Raw genomic sequence first — 14,032 nt, 5'->3', positions numbered from 1 at the left:
TGTGACGTCTGGTGCCATGTGACGTCTGGTGTCATGTGACGTCTGGTGCCATGTGACGGACCAGCCAACCAGCAAAGGTAGAACTAAAAACACGTCAGGATGTCATCAGTTCTGTGCTGGACCAGAGCTTAAGGGCTGAAAGCAGCTTTAAAATTAATCTGCCCTGCGTGGGATTAAAGGCTGCTGTGGAGGGAGGAGCTGTAGGAGCTGGGTCCACCATCTCTGACCCACGGAGAGTGTGTGTGTGTGTGTGTGTGTGTGTGTGTGTGTGTGTGTGTGTGTGTGTGTGTGTGTGTGTGTGTGTGTGCGCAATAAGTTACTATGAAAATATAAAAACTATAAAGACAGAACAACGAACCCTTCAGTTAGCTACTTATAAACACAGACAACTGACTGACGCAGTGTTCTTCTCCGGTCCACTAGAGGGAGCTCACACGCATCAGAAGTGGTCTTCACACAGAAGACCACAGCCTCACCAGGAGTCACTACTCAGTATCTGGAGGAGTGTGTGTGTTATGTATACTGTAATACAGTATATTTAACACCGTATATACAAATAATATATAAAATAATACATCCATCCATCTTTATACCGCGTCATTAGCTGTAGAGGGTCACTGGGAGCTGGAGCCTATCCCAGCTGATTGAGGGCGTGAGGCGGGGGACACTCCGGATGCGATGCCAGTGCACCGCGGAGCCACACAGACACACACACACACACCTACAGTCAATTTGGGACAGCCAATAAACCTGAAGTTCATGTTTGTGGAGGTGGGAGGAAACCGGAGAACCTGGAGAGAACCCACAAAGACACGGGAAGAACATGCAAACTCCACACAGAGCGGGACTCGAATCTGGAACCGCCGTGATGTACAGCGACAGCGCTACCCACTGGCCACCGCGCCGGCTTAAATAATACATATTCTATATAAATGAAACACATTAACACACATTATAGACAGGCAGACAGACAGACACTTTATTGACCCCACACGGGGGTATTGACCCCACGTTTGGGGTTTCCACACACGTAACACGTTGTCATGAACTCCGTCTCCACCGAACCCCTGAGACCGACTCACCGAACCCCTAGGGTTCGATCCAACCCGGGTCAAGACCCACTGGACTAGACGGTTGTGAAGATGATGGCGGTTCTTGTTCACACTGAAGCAGTGGGTGAAGGTCATTCAGAGGTCAGTACAGTTGTACTTGTGGTTCTGGACGGTGCTTTTCAGGGTGAGCTATGGGGTAAATTTGCCCTCCTCAGTTCTGCTCAGCTTCTGTTTTTCAGGATTACGGTGTTAAATGTATTTACCATCACATTGCTCTAGTCGGTAAAATAAGTATAAGAAGTGAACACTGGCAGGAATCTCCATCATGTCAGCACCAACAGTCGTGAGTGGAGGGGGGTCAGTCACGTTCATGTTTGTCCACAGCAACAGAAGCTGGAGCCTCGACACTGCAGTCCATGATCACAGGAATGGAAAGACAAAATTACCCCCAGATTCCATGAAATAATTAATAATAGTGATCATCCAGGCATCACCACATTTGTGGCTGGTAGCTTTTAAAGAACAAGCGGCTGTTCCACGATTAAAACAGGAGACATATCCAAATATACCATCAAACAACAGGAGGTGAAGGACGCAGGCGTCTAGCCCATCTGACTGTCTGCTGAGGTGGGAAGAAGGTTACTGGTTCAAACCCCAGTCTGTCGGTACCGGTCCGTAGGTCAGTCTGTCTGTGGGTCAGTCTGTCTGTGGGTCAGTCTGTCTGTGGGTCAGTCTGTCTGTGGGTCAGTCTGTCTGTGGGTCAGTCTGTCTGTGGGTCAGTCTGTCTGTGGGTCAGTCTGTCTGTGGGTCAGTCGGTCTGTGGGTCAGTCTGTCTGTGGGTCAGTCGGTCTGTGGGTCAGTCTGTCTGTGGGTCAGTCTGTCTGTGGGTCAGTCTGTCTGTGGGTCAGTCGGTTCCGGGTCACACAGACAGAATCCAGAACTTTCATTGTGTCTGTTTTCTTTCTGATCTGGTTCTGAACGATGTTCAGTTCTAAATGATGGATTCTCTCCTCCACATGTCTGTGAGTCACTCTGACACTGGTGGAGATGCTGGCCTCGATCACATGACTACCTTCTTAAAGGGGCCGCTCTGGCCTCGGTCACATGACTACCTTCTTAAAGAATACATTAGTGCTAAACTGAAACTCCCAAGCTAGAAGAACCAACAAGAAACAAACGTTGGTGTGACGTTAGGAGAACGCTGCTCATGACGTTGATACAAACAGGATTCACCTTCATTCTTATGTTTAGAACAACACAGTTTTATGCTGGTAGTATCGTTTAATTTGGTTAGATTTGTCCACCGCACCTTAGAGGAGGGTTCGTGAGAATATCGTCTGACGCAGAGGCGTGTCGTGCATTTAACACCTGGGCCTTCATGATGTTCTTCTTAGTCAAACCTGCATTAATACATCCCATAATGTTGTAAGCTGCTCCCACTGCTGCCACCAATGTAGCGTTCAGGACTGAGGTGTTTATAACGTCTCTCAAATGGGACAAAAACTATCACTTCTGAAGAGGCGTCAGCTCTACAGAAGAACCCGCGGCCACACCTTTATAGACGACACACAGCTATGTCATAGAAACAAAACCCACTGAAACTAACCCTAACACACACCTTTATAGACACACACACAACCACATCACAAGAAAACTGTTGCATCACCTCTATCGTGTATATTTTACAGCAGTGACAGTTGTGCATTATTTACACACATTGCAGAAGAGCAAGAATGGTGGTTGACTTAGCAAAAACGATGGAAATGGCTGTAGTGAATACTTTCTTCCATAAGAGGCAGGAACATAGGGTGACCTACAAGAGTGGAGGTAGGAGCACACAGGTAGACTACATCTGGTGTAGACGGTGTAACCTGAAGGAGATCAGTGACTCTAAAGTAGTGGTAGGTGAGAGTGTAGCCAAACAGCATAGGATGGTGGTGTGACACTGAGAGGACTGAGGAGAGTAGACAGGAGTACAGGGAGGTGAAGGTAGAGGTAGCAAAGGGCAAACAAGAAGCTAATGATGACTTGTATGCTAGGTTGGACAGTAAGGAGGGAGAGACTGATCTATACCGGTTGGCAAGACAGAGAGACAGAGATGGGAAGGACGTGCAGCAGGTTAGGGTGATTGAGGATAGGGATGGAAGTCTATTGACAGGTGCCAGTAGTGTGATGGGAAGATGGAAAGAGTACTTTGAAGAGTTGATGAACGTGGAAAATGAGAGAGAACAAAGACTAGAAGAGGTGACTGTTGTGGACCAGGATGTAGCAAAGATTAGTCAGGATGAAGTGAGGAGGGCATTGAAGAGGATGAAGAGTGGAAAGGCAGTCGGTCCTGATGATATACCTGTAGAGGTATGGAAGTGTCTAGGAGAGGTGGCAGTAGAGTTTCTGACTGGGTTGTTCAACAGGATCTTAGATAGTGAGAAGATGCCTGAGGAATGGAGGAGAAGTGTGCTGGTGCCCATTTTTAAGAACAAGGGAGACGTGCAGAGTTGTGGCAACTACAGAGGAATAAAGCTGATGAGCCATACAATGAAGTTATGGGAGAGAGTAGTGGAAGCTAGACTAAGGGCAGAAGTGAACATTTGTGAGCAGTAGTATGGTTTCATGCCAAAAAAGAGTACTACAGATGCAGTATTTGCTTTGAGGATGTTGATAGAGAAGTACAGAGAAGGCCAGAGGGAGCTGCATTGTGTTTTTGTAGATCTGGAGAAAGCTGATGACAGGGTGCCCAGAGAGGAACTGTGGTATTGTATGAGGAAGTCTGGAGTGGCAGAGAAGTATGTTAGAGCGGTGCAGGACATGTATGAGGACTGTAAGACAGTGGTGAGGTGTGTGTAGGTGTGACAGAGGAGTTCAGGGTGGAGGTGGGACTGCATCAGGGATCAGCTCTGAGCCCCTTCTTGTTGCTATGGTGATGGACAGGCTGACAGACCAGGTTAGACAGGAATCTCCATGGACTATGATGTTTGCAGATGACATTGTGATCTGTAGTGAGAGCAGGGAACAGGTGGAGGAGAAGCTAGAGAGGTGGAGGTTTGTCCTGGAAAGGAGAGGAATGAAGGTTAGCCGTAGTAAGACAGAGTACATGTGTGTGAATGAGAGGGACCCAAGTGGAAGAGTGAGGTTACAGGGAGAAGAGATCAAGAAGGTGGAGGATTTTAAGTACTTAGGGTCAACAGTTCAGAGCAATGGAGAGTGTGGAAAAGAGGTGAAGAAGCGTGTCCAGGCAGGATGGAACGGGTGGAGGAAAGTGTCAGGTGTGATGTGTGATAGAAGAGTTTCAGCTAAAATGAAAGGAAAGGTGTACAAAACTGTGGTGAGACCAGCGATGTTGTTTGGTCTAGAGACAGTGTCACTGAGGAAAAGACAGGAGACAGAGCTGGAGGTAGCAGAGATGAAGATGCTGAGGTTCTCTCTGGGAGTGACCAGGATGGATAGGATCAGGAATGAGTCCATCAGAGGGACAGCACATGTTAGAGGTTCTGGAGATAAAGTCAGAGAGGCCAGACTGAGATGGTTTGGACATGTCCAGAGGAGAGATAGTGAATATATTGGTAGAAGGATGCTGAGTTCTGAACTGCCAGGCAGGAGGCCTAGAGGAAGACCAAAGAGGAGGTGTATGGATGTAGTGAAAGAGGACATGAAGGTAGTTGGTGTGAGAGAAGAGGATGCAGAAGACAGGGTTAGATGGAGGACACTGATTGGCTGTGGTGACGCCTGAAGGGTAAAGCCAAAAGGAAAAGAAAACGACCCCTAAAATAAGCACCCCCCAAATGTAACCAGTGTTCTGGATTAAAATCAAGATTATCCTGAAGTCGCCCAAAAAAAGCAGTGAAACCCTGTTTCCATTTCAGCCTCCTGTCTTTGACAGGTTAGCTAGAACAGGTTAGCTAGTTCAGTTACCTGACCCTCGTCCCACTGGAGCTTCTCTTCAAATAGCCCCGCCTTCTCAGAGTATCCAATCACAGGACAAGTGCATGTCAGGTGAATATGAGGCCAGCCCTGGAGTCGCCAACTCTGATTGGCTGTCGCATCCATTAACTAAATATTCCTGTTCACTCACAGTGCAATGAGACCAGGCCATCAGAGAAGCCCCGCCCCCACCCGTCTGACATTAAAACAGTCTGTGGGGCAGAAATGTTCAGACCACTGCTACATCACACACTGCTACATCACACACACTGCTACATCACACACACTGCTACATCACACACACTGCTACATCACACACTGCTACATCACACACACTGCTACATCACACAGTGCTACATCACACACTGCTACATCACACACTGCTACATCACACACACTGCTACATCACACACTGCTACATCACACACTGCTACATCACACACACTGCTACATCACACACACTGCTACATCACACACACTGCTACATCACACACACTGCTACATCACACACACTGCTACATCACACACTGCTACATCACACACACTGCTACATCACACACACTGCTACATCACACACACTGCTACATCACACACTGCTACATCACACACTGCTACATCACACACACTGCTACATCTATACATCTGTCTAACTATATCTATCTATTGATCGATTGATACCGATCAGCTCCCACTGGAAGGAGCAGACAGCTGTCCGTCACAGCAGGAAGGTCTTTGGTTCCAGTCCTGGACTATTCATTGATTCGTTGTCCGGACTGCTTCCTCTGCTCCGCAGGCCGGGGGGGTTGCTGGAACCAATCCCAGCAGACTCACGGCACGAGGCAGGGAGACACTCCGGACGCGGCACCAGCACATTGCAGAACCACACAAAATACAAACAACCACTCACACCTACAGACAGTTTGGAACGGACCAATCCACCTGAAGGGCGTGGTTTTGGAGGTGGGGGGGGACCAGAGAACCCAGACAGAACCCACGATTAACGACTAATCCTGTCAGCAAATAAAAAAACAATAAAACAAAGAACTGAGAATATCAGTCCAACGATCGACTTGAACGAACCAACAAATCTCCACCCCAGTTCACCTGGCAGCACCGGTTCTGGTCACATTCAGCCCGTTGGGGTTACTGAGCAGCTGACAGGTGGAACACGGATCAGAACCACTGTGGTGGACGTCAGCGGGTCAGGACCAGAACCGCCTGACAGGTGGAACACAGATCAGAACCACTGTGGTGGACGTCAGCGGGTCAGGACCAGAACCGCCTGACAGGTGGAACACGGATCAGAACCACTGTGGTGGACGTCAGCGGGTCAGGACCAGAACCGGCCAAAGTTTCCACAGCACACGTTACAATCAGGACTGTTATTAGTGAGACTTTATTTATGGTCTTCATGAATATTAAACGCGTTAATGGTGTTAAACTGACAGGTTTTACTTCTTCATTCCTTCAAACTCCCTCTGCTGACATTCTGGGGACATAAAACAATAAAACATAAATTAATTCCGTTATAACGATCAGCATCCGCCTCTGTCGGCAACAGAACTGACCAATCACAGCTCGACCTCAGCCCGGGGAGGATTCCAGGGATAAACCCTTCATCTCCAGCGGCCCTTCACCCCCTCATCCGCCCCATGATGCTCTGCGCGGACAGACGGAGCATCGGTGGAGCAGCCGAGTGTTCGTGACGGGGGGGGGGGGGGTTCAGGCGTTATCGGTGCAGGCACTGATGATGATGATGATGATGGTGATGATGATGATGGTGATGATGATGATGATGGTGATGATGATGATGGTGATGATGATGATGGTGATGATGGTGATGATGGTGATGATGATGATGGTGATGATGATGATGATGGTGATGATGGTGATGATAATGATGGTGATGATGATGATGTCTATGTAATCCGATAATTTCCACAAAAAAACAAACGTTCTAATGAAACCCGCTAATCCCGCTGCCCCCCCCCCCGGTGTTCCCGTTGATTTCATGACGGAGGGTTTTCCACAGCGTGACCGAACAGAAAGCATCGTCCGTGGACGTGGAACTGTTTGAAATGCCTGTTTGAAATGTCGCCGAATGAGGAAAATGTCACCGCCGGTTCGACGGACTCACCGGATCCGGTAGTCGGTTCTCCAGAGAAAAGATCCCGCCTGGAAGCAGATCTGGCCGCTCACTACTAAACAAAGTAGATCCTCGTGAGCGGAGGATCACTGTGGAGCGACACGGCCCGCTGGGTGTCTGCTGCCCGCGGCGCTGTCTGACAGGCAGGCGGAGGCGCCTTCCCGAACAAACACGTTGTTTACCAGTAAACACGATAAAACACGGAATCTAACAATGGTTTTACAGTCACTCTCGATTGCTTACACACATCTTCTGAAAGTGTGCTTCATACTCTCAGAACTCTGCACACAAATCCAAAAACACGATGGTCAAAACCTCTCGCTTCTCCTGCAAAACGAAGCTTTACTTTCAAAACAATGTCGTCTCCTCTCAAAATGTTTTGTTGTCCAATGACAAACACAAACCATCAAATGAGTCGACATTTATAAGAACCATCTGAACACTGATGTTCTCGATGTGAAACACTGATGAATGGAAACACTTCTTCTCCCTTCATCATAAGGACTCGGGCCTTTCTGTTCAGTGATACACTCACTACAGACAGTACAGCAAGAAGTGTCAAATATTTTAAAATATTGTTTTTATACTCAGAACAGACAAATACACTGTAACAAGTATTTTTTATTTTTCCCAACAAAAACAATGTACACAGTGTACATCCAAACCAACACAAGGTTACAAATACAAGCAGTGTTGTAGGGGCCAAGGGTAGCACGGTGATGGAAATGGCTGCACACATTGTGACGTTGCCTCCGCGCTGGCCAGGGACTCCTACAACGGCACGCTGGCCGATGACATTCCTTCACCTCCTTCTTTCAGTGAGGGTGAAACCAACCTCACCAATGAAAATGAAGTGGAGCTCCACTGCAGCGACCTCCAGCTCAAGGACTCTCTGAAACTCAGGACAACATCAGACTTAGACCTGGACCGGTCGCTATTGTGAAGCACAATCATTATGATTACAACACTGAAATATGTACCTGTATTGTGTATTTGTAGTATTGAGAGTTCATCAATTGTGGGATTGTACAGGACTTACTTGCACGTAGTTACATCACAATTCTTTGATTCTTTCTGAATTGCGTTCGAATGGCCCTCTGTAGACCTGCTTCATCCTCAAATGAAGTCCAGTAGCATCGGTCCAGTGTTGAGCCGATGCTACCAATATTTAGAAATACGTCATTGTGGTCGATTACTTTTGTTTGTACTTGCTGTAATGTTCTGATGTTATTTTCTCGGCCCATGTTGATTATTGCAGTTTCCTGTTCTGGAGACAGAAGGCGTTCTCCACCACCACGGGCTGCTAATCTTGCAGTTTTGCAATACAAATAGTAAAATACTGTAAATACTGTGTAGGAATACAAAGTAGGAATACATTTCCCAACTTGAAACATACTTCGGTAGAACAGGTAGGAGTTCGTACCTATTCTCATTTTGGAGGTCCGGATGAGGGATGCCACCGAGTGTCGACTCAAATTTGGCTGGACTCGTTGCCCAGCTTCCCTCATTGTGAGACCATGGTTGATCACATGGTCAACCAAAGCGGCTCGGACCTCATCTGAAATGACAGTCCTTGGCCTCCTCGTCCTCCTCCTCTTCCTCCTCCTCTTCCTCCCACTCCTCTGGCTCCGCCTCTGTTGGCATCCATTGTTCCAAAACAGACAAGCTCACCTGTTGCCCTTTTGTGCTAAAGCTGTGATTGCTAACTGTAAAACTGTGTGGTAAGTGTTTGCTGATGTGGTGAGTCGGTGCACATAGTAGGGCAATTAAGTTTAGAGTTTTGAATGACGGTGTGTTCCTTGTGGTGCAGGAGTCACATGTTGTGGTCACATGTTGTGGTCATTGTGTCTCCAGTACCAGAGAATGTGTGTCAGCAATCGAGAAAGACTGTGATTTGGTACTGAGGTGGCTTTTGGGTTGGTTACCCCCAAAATATAATGAGACTGGAGCATTTCCTGACATGTCAGTTTTTCACTTTTAGTGAAAATCAATCAAAACTCGGTTTGCTGAACGCTCTAATAAAAAATTACATTAAAACAAATGCAAACAGAAAAAGGGAACTGTTGAACATTAAACAAGAATACTAAAAGATTATTACATACAGCATCTCAGTCAGGATCCTCAGACTGATTAGTCCTTTTGATTGAACTAGAATGTTTAGTTTAGTTTATTTGAAAGGGGACCATGTAATTTCATAAAACACATGATTACACGTGGTTAAAAAAGCCAGAATTATTAGAAGGCTAGTTTTCATCTGTAGTCCACTTAGAAACAAGAGATGTTTCACCAGCTAACTAAAGAAAATGTACATCAATTAAATCCACCACTGACTGAACACAAGTTCCTTTTTTAACATTGGACACCTTTGACACACCGTAGGTTTGTAAAAGTGTCTAAAACATTCATGGCTATAGTTAAAATCCATTGTGATTCCTGTTTGACACATTCTTCTTAAATGTCTTCTTCACTGCAGTCAGACGAACCTTCAACCTTTTCCTTCCTCCTTAAATAAATCACCATCTTTGCTTGGCCCAGAAGAAAGTTGAGAATCTGCCGATCCTTTGTTTGATTCTTCCTGCGTTTAAAATCAATAATGTATATCTGTCTGTCAAAAACAAGATCAAATGAGAGAAATATTCCCTCTAAAAACAGGAATAAATTGTCGAGTCTCTGACAGTCCAGGAAGCAGTGAAAAACAGTTTCCCTATAAGAACAGAACGGACGGTTTTCCCACATATTTGGATTCAAAACCGCAGTAACATTTTTGACGGCCACAGCGCCAAATATTATCCTCCATTGGAGATCTCCAACCCTCTTTGTCAACTGCTGCTCGTAGAAAGACTCCCATATGCAATTTCCTCCGGGATTAATAAAGTATCTATCTATCTATCTATCTATGAAGGTCTCACATCCGGCGCCAGACTAAGGTGACCCCTCCATGGTGTGTCAACCCTATGTTTAAGTTTATCGTTGTTCAGAACCTTTACCATCACTTTTCCATCACTGTCACCTATGCTGATCGGGTCTGACACGGAGTGTTTAGAGCAAAGAGACAAACTCTACAGGGAAAGGGTTAATATGAATCACGTTTAAAACGATAAAAACTGATCAAAGTCAGCGTTTGTGGGGGGGATTCAACTTCTCCAGCTTCTCAGCAGGCCTTCCATGGAACATGTCAAATTCACAGTAAATAAGACTAATAATAAATGCTTATTTAATTTTTAATTGAATTGAATAAAAATAATAATAAAAGCAGTGTGTTATTGTGCTTACACCAGGAGATGTGTGTATATTTAGACAGTTTGTCACACTACTTCATAATTATCAGCTGTCAATGCCAGCTTGTCTTCATGTGTGATGCTTCAGTGATCTTTATATTTCTCACATCAGGTTTTTTCTTCTTTTGTACCAAATTTTATGAATTCCAACCCGTGGAGCAGCAGGAGCTCCATTCCTGTCAAACAAAAAGAAGGGATTTGTTATCCCGCGTTCCTACAGGAGGGCGGTGCTTATTTGTGGAGTCGACCAATTGGGTGAGGGCTCTGAGCGGCTCGGTCCAATCAGAACTCTCTGACCTGCTGTTGGTGCCAGACGTCACCAGCAGTAACCAAACGTCCCTGTGCGTGGAAACAAACTCGTCCATGTTCACACAGCGTGGAAACGTCACACCAGTAACGATACAAACACTAAAATAAAGAAATACTTCAGTAAATAAATCCTCTGAGTTGAAGGCGTTCAAACAAATGTGTCTTCAGACCAAAATTTATTTCATCCAGCGGTGCTGAGAGGATTAGAACCAAACATCTGGACACCTCACAGACCCGTTAATCGGTACTGACGTCAGGACAGCTGTAATAATAATAAATCACCAGTGGTCTGACGTCAACAGACAGTAAACAAGCTTTATCCATGAATTAATAACCATCATCTCTGTGAACCGAATTATTTATTTCAGAATGAATAATCGAAATGAATGAATTTGAATCTTTTAATAAGAAATAAAAACTTGATTGGAGTGACTGATGAGGTTTATTTTTAAATATATCGACTTACAATCAGAGCATTCAACGGAGGAGAAATACTGATCATTTCTATATAAAAGGGTGAACAGGTCAATCAATCAATAATAATAAAGATAATAATAATAATAATAATAATAATAATAATAATAATAATAATAAAAATAAAGATAATAATAATGAGAAATAGTGGAGCCCTGAGCTGGTTTCTCTGCACCAGCCGGTTCCATCTAGGGGTAACTGAGACAATGATACCTGAAGTGTGTTCTGGACGTCAGGTCTACTCCGCAGTCTGGTTTGGTGACTGCAGAAAATCCCACTTCACAAAGACAGGAGGGCTGAAATGGAAACAGGGTTTCATTGGTTTTTTTGGGCGACTTCAGGATAATCTTCTTGATTTTAATCCAGAACACTGGTTACATTTGGGGGGTGCTTATTTTAGGGGTCGTCTTCTTTTCCTTTCGGGTTTACCCTTCAGACGTCACCACAGCCAATCAGTGTCCTCCATCTAACCCTGTCTTCTCATCCTCTTCTCTCACACCAACTACCTTCATGTCCTCTTTCACTACATCCATAAACCTCCTCTTTGGTCTTCCTCTAGGCCTCCTTTTTTTGGTCACAGAATCGCTTTGATTTTCAAATGTAGAATCACAAAAAAATAATAACGAACTGAAATAAAATACACTTTAATTAAAAACTCATTCTTTATTTTCTAAAGCCACAGGGAGCCGCGTCAGAGGAATCAAAGAGCTGGGGCCACAGGTTGTCTTTCCCGGTATGGATCTAGTGTTATCAGGTGTGTTGGCTTGAAAAAAATAAAATAAAAAAAGTTTAAAAAATTGTTTCGCATGAAATTACAGTGCCTTGCGAAAGTACTGCCCCCCCAAAGCCTTTTTGACATTTTGCCACATTTCAGGCTTCAAACTTAAAGATAACAAACTGAAAATATTGGTCCAGAATCAACAACATGTGAGACGCAATCGTGAAGTGGAACCAAATTTATTCAACATTTTATCTTGTGTTTAGAAATAAAATGTAGGACCAAATGACACACAGGTCACTCTGTTTGTCACTGGTAGTCATTTAGGTCAACACTGGATCATTCAGAAGTCATCAGGAAACTTCTGGAGTCGGTTAGCTAAGCTGAGAGAACAGGGGGCAATACTTTTGCACATCATCAAGTAAACAGGAGATTTTCGGCACCAAGTGTGGAGCTGCTTTCTCAGCCAATCGTGACGCCGTGGCTCATGGTGGAAACACAAAGGCTGACTGACCTGAGACCAGGGAAGGATTTGTGGAGAAAAACACAAAGTGTGAGCACATGGGATAGAAATCACTGGAGACAAGAAGACGAGAGACGGTAGTTAAAGCCAGTACAATCGTCATGGACAATGAGAGATCGCTTGCCAACAATACCGGGGAGCGAAGCTAACATGGTCTCTGCCTGCGTTCAGACTGCAGGCATATCAGATTCCAATCAGATTTCCTTCCATATCTGATTTTTCGAGCTGACTGTTCACACTGTTTTTAGCAAGTGTCCAAATGTGATCTGGCTCTGTTCAGACTGGGCCACATTATCGCCCCATCTGACAGGTTGTGGTAGAAACGACGTCGGGGCGGAGTCAATGCGTGTACTGAGTGAGGTCATATAATTGCAACGGCGGCAACAACAACAAGGACAATGAACATGAAGTTTTGTTATCTTAGCGTGTTGGTGATACCACTGTCACACACACCAGACATTGTCAACTTCTTCTTCCATTTTTTACCACTTCGTAATACACGACACTCTTCCTTCTGGCACCTTGCTCTCGCGGCGTAGATATGACGTCATACACCGCCATATCTGATTTGAGTGTTTGGAGCTGTTCAGACTGTCCATATCCAATATGAAACTAAATTCCAAATGTGGTTCCAATCCGTCCCACAAAAATCATATATGTGGTATGGGACTGTTCAGACTACAAAAGAGACATCTGATATCAGTTTTGATGGGCTAAACATCGGATATAGGCGATAGTTTCGGTCAGCGTTCTCTAGATGTTCCACCAGTCTCTTGTGGCTAGCCTTCTCTAGATGTTCTAACAGTCTGTTGTGGCCAGTGTTCTCTTCTTCACCGTGGTCTGCTGGGGGAGCAGCATCAGAGCCAGCGACACCAACAGACTCAACAAGCTGATCAGGAAGGCTGGCTCTGTGATTGGCTGTAGTCTGGACACTGTGGAGGCTGTGGTGGAGAGGAGGACTCTGAACAAACTGGTATCCATCATGGAGAACCCCGCTCACCCTCTCCAGCACACACTGGACAGACAGCAGAGCTCCTTCTCCAACAGACTGCTACAGCTCTGCTGGCGAAAGGACGGATGCAGTGGGTAGTGCTGTTACTGCACAGCGAGGCGGGTTGGGTCTGAGGAAAACATTTGGTGTTAATATAGTGTTTTTGTTTGAGCTGGTTGTAGAACACAGCTAATGAATTATTTTGCGGGTTCCGTCTTGGTCGTGGAACAGCGGACCAGGTTTTTACTCTCACAGGGATCCTAGAGGGGGCTTGGGAGTATGCCCATCCAGTCTACATGTGTTTTGTAGACTTGGAGAAGGCGTATGATCGAGTCCCCAGGGATATACTGTGGGAAGTACTGAGGGAGTATGGGGTGAGGGGGCCTCTCCTCAGGGCCATCCAATCCCTGTACGCCCAAAGTGAGAGCTGCGTTCGGGTTCTCGGCAGTAAGTCGAACTTGTTCCGAGTAGCTTTTGGCCTTCACCAGGGCTGCGCTTTATCACCAGTTCTGTTTGTGATTTTCATGGACAGGATATGGAGGCGTAGTCGTGGTGAGGAGGGGTAACAGTTTGGTGGCCTGAGGATTGCATCGCTGCTTTTTGCAGATGATGTGGTCCTGTTT

This window comes from Antennarius striatus, chromosome 14 (assembly GCF_040054535.1).
Source record: "Antennarius striatus isolate MH-2024 chromosome 14, ASM4005453v1, whole genome shotgun sequence".
In the NCBI taxonomy this organism is placed as follows: Eukaryota; Metazoa; Chordata; class Actinopteri; order Lophiiformes; family Antennariidae; genus Antennarius; species Antennarius striatus.
This window is presented reverse-complemented; position numbering follows the sequence as displayed.